The sequence below is a fragment of the Lissotriton helveticus genome, chromosome 1_2 (assembly GCF_964261635.1).
Source record: "Lissotriton helveticus chromosome 1_2, aLisHel1.1, whole genome shotgun sequence".
In the NCBI taxonomy this organism is placed as follows: domain Eukaryota; kingdom Metazoa; phylum Chordata; class Amphibia; order Caudata; family Salamandridae; genus Lissotriton; species Lissotriton helveticus.
This window is the reverse complement of record NC_136058.1, coordinates 323,798,413-323,805,347: the sequence shown is the minus strand read 5'-3', so window position 1 is coordinate 323,805,347 and position 6,935 is coordinate 323,798,413. Positions and strand designations below refer to the sequence as shown.

The 6,935-nt window shown below is 37.4% G+C and overlaps 1 non-coding gene across 1 annotated transcript; it reads right to left on the bottom strand.

Annotated features, from left to right (window-relative positions):
• Positions 1-5,511: 5,511 nt before the first annotated feature.
• Positions 5,512-5,583, bottom strand: TRNAC-GCA (transfer RNA cysteine (anticodon GCA)). The gene has a single exon. It is a non-coding gene; the product is annotated as a tRNA-Cys (tRNA).
• Between the last annotated feature and the right edge of the window lie 1,352 nt (positions 5,584-6,935).

Here is a 6,935-nt window from a genome sequence, read left to right as displayed (position 1 = left end):
AAAGTGCAATATCCAAGGGAACACTGACTCTGTTAAAGATGCTCCAAATGGAATTGATGAAAAGTCCCAATTACAAATAACAGAATCAAAATAGGGTGAGGGGACACCCGGATTTGAACCAGGGACCTCTTGATCTGCAGTCCAATGCTCTACCACTGAGCTATAACCCCAGCCTTTCAGTAAAATCAGAATGACAAAATATGAGTACATCATGAAAGAGTGTGAGGATCATACTAAGTTGTGCCAGAAAGTACAACCTTGAAACTGTGGAACAGGAGAAGTAGTCCTTAATATTATTTATTAAAGGAAATCTGGATCATTTAAAAAACAGATTTATTTGTTTCATTGTTATTTTATTTGAATAGGCAGTGGTACATAGGACCAATGCCTCTACATACAATGATTGTTTTGAAACATTCTTAAAGGGGAAGAGGTTTTTACGGGACACCTTATCATTTGAGGATTGGTTACCACAATCACGGAGATGGTGATGAAGTATGATTGATTTAGGCCAAATTATGGTGGAAAAACATTTCTACGTACCACTACAATTCGGTATTTGGAAGGTACACCCCAAACCCCTTTCGAATACCTTCCATTTAATACATCAGAAAAAGCCATTTTGCGTTTGCAAATGGCCTGATTCTTCAGAACAGCCTTCTTGCAACTGCAATGATAGTACGTACATCTTGCACGTAGGCAGAGCTTTTAAGGAGAAATTAAATAGTTCCTACGTTGCACAAAAATGAAGTGCTTCAAACAAACACATACTTTGCATGCACAGAGAAGAGGTGGAATATATGTAAGACTGAAGACAGGTGAAATGAGAAATAGATTGACTGCTTCGCTGCCAAGTTTTATACGCCATTTCTTCAGTGCAATACAAGAAAGCACCAAACAGTATAACAAAGTTGTCAATTGGTTTCATAGTCCATTCCCTTTGTTTAGTGCTATGAAAGGAAGAGCCGAATTCCAAAATTGATCAATGATGTTTCAGAAATTTCCCAAAGGGAATAACAAGCCGAGTGTTAAAAACTGCATTTACTCACAGGTTTTGAGCAGGAAACACTGAAATGCTATTAAAGTGCAATATCCAAGGGAACACTGACTCTGTTAAAGATGCTCCAAATGGAATTGATGAAAAGTCCCAATTACAAACAACAGAATCAAAATAGGGTGAGGGGACACCCGGATTTGAACCAGGGACCTCTTGATCTGCAGTCCAATGCTCTACCACTGAGCTATAACCCCAGCTTTTCAGTAAAATCAGAATGACAAAATATGAGTGCATCATGAAAGAGTGTGAGGATCATACTAAGTTGTGCCAGAAAGTACAACCTTGAAACTGTGGAACAGGAGAAGTAGTCCTTAATATTATTTATTAAAGGAAATCTGGATCATTTAAAAAACAGATTTATTTGTTTCATTGTTATTTTATTTGAATAGGCAGTGGTACATAGGACCAATGCCTCTACATACAATGATTGTTTTGAAACATTCTTAAAGGGGAAGAGGTTTTTACGGGACACCTTATCATTTGAGGATTGGTTACCACAATCACGGAGATGGTGATGAAGTATGATTGTTTTGGGCCAAATTATGGTGGAAAAACATTTCGACGTACCACTACAATTCGGTATTTGGAAGGTACACCCAAAACCCCTTTCGAATACCTTCCATTTAATACATCAGAAAAAGCCATTTTGCGTTTGCAAATGGCCTGATTCTTCAGAACAGCCTTCTTGCAACTGCAATGATAGTTCGTACATCTTGCACGTAGGCAGAGCTTTTAAGGAGAAATTAAATAGTTCCTACGTTGCACAAAAATGAAGTGCTTCAAACAAACACATACTTTGCATGCACAGAGAAGAGGTGGAATATATGTAAGACTGGAGACACAGGTGAAATGAGAAATAGATTGACTGCTTCGCTGCCAAGTTTTATACGCCATTTCGTCAGTGCAATACAAGAAAGCACCAAACAGTATAACAAAGTTGTCAATTGCTTTCATAGTCCATTCCCTTTGTTTAGTGCTGTGAAACGAAGAGCCAAATTACAAAATTGATCAATGATGTTTCAGAAATTTCCCAAAGGGAATAACAAGCAGAGTGTTAAAAACTGCATTTACTCACAGGTTTTGAGCAGGAAACACTGAAATGCTATTAAAGTGCAATATCCTAGGGAACACTGACTCTGTCAAAGATGATCCAAATGGAATTGATGAAAAGTCCCAATTACAAACAACAGAATCAAAATAGGGTGAGGGGACACCCGGATTTGAACCAGGGACCTCTTGATCTGCAGTCAAATGCTCTACCACTGAGATATATCCCCAGCTTTGCAGTCAAATCAGAATGACAAAATATCAGTACATCATGAAAGAGTGTGAGGATCATACTAAGTTGTGCCAGAAAGTACAACCTTGAAACTGTGGAACAGGAGAAGTAGTCCTTAATATTATTTATTAAAGGAAAACTGGATCATTTAAAAACAGATTTATTTGTTTCATTGTTTTTTTATTTGAATAGGCAGTGGTACATAGGACCAATGCCTCTACATACAAGGATTGTTTTGAAACATTCTTAAAGGGGAAGAGGTTTTTACGGGACACCTTATCATTTGAGGATTGGTTACCACAATCACTGCGATGGTGATGAAGTATGATTGTTTTGGGCCAAATTATGGTGGAAAAACATTTCTACGTACCACTACAATTCGGTATTTGGAAGGTACACCCAAACACCCCTTTCGAATACCTTCCATTTAATACATCAGAAAAAGCCATTTTGCGTTTGCAAATGGCCTGATTCTTCAGACCAGCCTTCTTGCAACTGCAATGATAGTTCGTAAATCTTGCACGTAGGCAGAGCTTTTAAGGAGAAATTAAATAGTTCCAACGTTGCACAAAAATGAAGTGCTTCAAACAAACACATACTTTGCATGCACAGAGAAGAGGTGGAATATATGTAAGACTGATGACAGAGGTGAAATGAGAAATAGATTGACTGCTTCGCTGCCAAGTTTTATATGCCATTTCTTCAGTGCAATACAAGAAAGCACCAAACAGTATAACAAAGTTGTCAATTGGTTTCATAGTCCATTCCTTTTGTTTAGTGCTATGAAAGGAAGAGCCGAATTCCAAAATTGATCAATGATGTTTCAGAAATTTCCCAAAGGGAATAACAAGCCGAGTGTTAAAAACTGCATTTACTCACAGGTTTTGAGCAGGAAACACTGAAATGCTATTAAAGTGCAATATCCAAGGGAACACTGACTCTGTTAAAGATGATCCAAATGGAATTGATGAAAAGTCCCAATTACAAACAACAGAATCAAAATAGGGTGAGGGGACACCCGGATTTGAACCAGGGACCTCTTGATCTGCAGTCAAATGCTCTACCACTGAGATATATCCCCAGCTTTTCAGTAAAATCAGAATGACAAAATATCAGTACATCATGAAAGAGTGTGAGGATCATACTAAGTTGTGCCAGAAAGTACAACCTTGAAACTGTGGAACAGGAGAAGTAGTCCTTAATATTATTTATTAAAGGAAAACTGGATCATTTAAAAAACAGATTTATTTGTTTCATTGTTATTTTATTTGAATAGGCAGTGGTACATAGAACCAATGCCTCTACATACAATGATTGTTTTGAAACATTCTTAAAGGGGAAGAGGTTTTTATGGGACACCTTTTCATTTGAGGATTGGTTACCACAATCACGGAGATGGTGATGAAGTATGATTGTTTTGGGCCAAATTATGGTGGAAAAACATTTCGACGTACCACTACAATTCAGTATTTGGAAGGTACACCCAAACACCCCTTTTGAATACCTTCCATTTAATACATCAGAAAAAGCCATTTTGCGTTTGCAAATGGCCTGATTCTTCAGACCAGCCTTCTTGCAACTGCAATGATAGTTCGTACATCTTGCACGTAGGCAGAGCTTTTAAATAGAAATTAAATAGTTCCTACGTTGCACAAAAATGAAGTGCTTCAAACAAACACATACTTTGCATGCACAGAGAAGAGGTGGAATATATGTAAGACTGAAGACACAGGTGAAATGAGAAATAGATTGACTGCTTCGCTGCCAAGTTTTATACGCCATTTCTTCAGTGCAATACAAGAAAGCACCAAACAGTATAACAAAGTTGTCAATTGGTTTCATAGTCCATTCCCTTTGTTTAGTGCTGTGAAAGGAAGAGCCGAATTCCAAAATTGATCAATGATGTTTCAGAAATTTACCAAAGGGAATACCAAGCAGAGTGTTAAAAACTGCATTTCCTCACAGGTTTTAAGCAGGAAACATTGAAATGCTATTAAAGTGCAATATCCAAGGGAACACTGACTCTGTCAAAGATGATTCAAATGGAATTGATGAAAAGACCCAATTACAAACAACAGAATCAAAATAGGGTGAGGGGACACGCAGATTTGAACCAGGGACCTCTTGATCTGCAGTCAAATGCTCTACCACTGAGCTATATCCCCATCTTTTCAGTAAAATCAGAATGACAAAATATCAGTACATCATGAAAGAGTGTGAGGATCATACTAAGTTGTGCCAGAAAGTACAACCTTGAAACTATGGAACAGGAGAAGTAGTCCTTAATATTATTTATGAAAGGAAAACTGGATCATTTAAAAACCAGATATTTTTTTCATTGTGATTTTATTTGAATAGGCAGTGATACATAGGACCAATGCCTCTACATACAATGATTGTTTTGAAACATTCTTAAAGGGGAAGATGTTTTTACGGGACACCTTATCATTTGAGGATTGGTTACCACAATCACTGAGATGGTGATGAAGTATGATTGTTTTGGGCCAAATTATGGTGGAAAAACATTTCTACGTACCACTACAATTCGGTATTTGGAAGGTACATCCAAACAACCCTTTCGAATACCTTCCATTTAATACATCAGAAAAAGCCATTTTGCGTTTCCAAATGGCCAGATTCTTCAGACCAGCCTTCTTGCAACTGCAATGATAGTTCGTACATCTTGCTAGTAGGCAGAGCTTTTAAGGAGAAATTAAATGGTTCCTACGTTGCACAAAAATGAAGTGCTTCAAACAAACATATACTTTGCATGCACAGAGAAGAGGTGGAATATATGTAAGACTGAAGACAGAGGTGAAATGAGAAATAGATTGACTGCTTCGCTGCCAAGTTTTATACGCCATTTCTTCAGTGCAATACAAGAAAGCACCAAACAGTATAACAAAGTTGTCAATTGGTTTCATAGTCCATTCCCATTGTTTAGTGCTATGAAAGGAAGAGCCGAATTCCAAAATTGATCAATGATGTTTCAGAAATTTCCTAAAGGGAATACCAAGCCGAGTGTTAAAAACTGCATTTACTCACAGGTTTTGAGCAGGAAACACTGAAATGCTATTAAACTGCAATGTCCAAGGGAACACTGACTCTGTTAAAGATGATCCAAATGGAATTGATGAAAAGTCCCAATTACAAACAACAGAATCAAAATAGGGTAAGGGGACACCCGGATTTGAACCAGGGACCTCTTGATCTGCAGTCAAATGCTCTACCACTGAGCTATATCCCCAGCTTTTCAATAAATTCAGAATGACAAAATATGAGTACATCATGAAAGAGTGTGAGGATCATACTAAGTTGTGCCAGAAAGTACAACCTTGAAACTGTGGACCAGGAGAAGTAGTCCTTAATATTATTTATTAAAGTAAAACTGGATCATTTAAAAAACAGATTTATTTGTTTCATTGTTATTTTATTTGAATAGGCAGTGGTACATAGAACCAATGCCTCTACATACAATGATTGTTTTGAAACATTCTTAAAGGGGAAGAGGTTTTTACGGGACACCTTATCATTTGAGGATTGGTTACCACAATCACGGAGATGGTGATGAAGTATGATTGTTTTGGGCCAAATTATGGTGGAAAAACATTTCGACGTACCACTACAATTCGGTATTTGGAAGGTACACCCAAACACCCCTTTCGAATACCTTCCATTTAATACATCAGAAAAAGCCATTTTGCGTTTGCAAATGGCCTGATTCTTCAGAGCAGCCTTCTTGCAACTGCAATGATAGTTCGTACATCTTGCACGTAGGCAGAGCTTTTAGGGAGAAATTAAATAGTTCCTACGTTGCACAAAAATGAAGTGCTTCAAACAAACACATACTTTGCATGCACAGAGAAGAGGTGGAATATATGTAAGACTGAAGACAGAGGTGAAATGAGAAATAGATTGACTGCTTCGCTGCCAAGTTTTATATGCCATTTCTTCAGTGCAATACAAGAAAGCACCAAACAGTATAACAAAGTTGTCAATTGGTTTCATAGTCCATTCCCTTTGTTTAGTGCTATGAAAGGAAGAGCCGAATTCCAAAATTGATCAATGATGTTTCAGAAATTTCCCAAAGGGAATAACAAGCCGAGTGTTAAAAACTGCATTTACTCACAGGTTTTGAGCAGGAAACACTGAAATGCTATTAAAGTGCAATATCCAAGGGCACACTGACTCTGTTAAAGATGATCCAAATGGAATTGATGAAAAGTCCCAATTGCAAACAACAGAATCAAAATAGTGTGAGGGGACACCCGGATTTGAACCAGGGACCTCTTGATCTGCAGTCAAATGCTCTACCACTGAGCTACATACCCAGCATTTCAGGAAAATCGGAATGACAAAATATGAGTACATCATGAAAGAGTGTGAGGATCATACTAAGTTGTGCCAGAAAGTACAACCTTGAAACTGTAGAACAGGAGAAGTAGTCCTTAATATTATTTATTAAAGGAAAACTGGATCATTTAAAAAACAGATTTATTTGTTTCATTGTTATTTTATTTGAATAGGCAGTGGTACATAGAACCAATGCCTCTACATACAATGATTGTTTTGAAACATTCTTAAAGGGGAAGAGGTTTT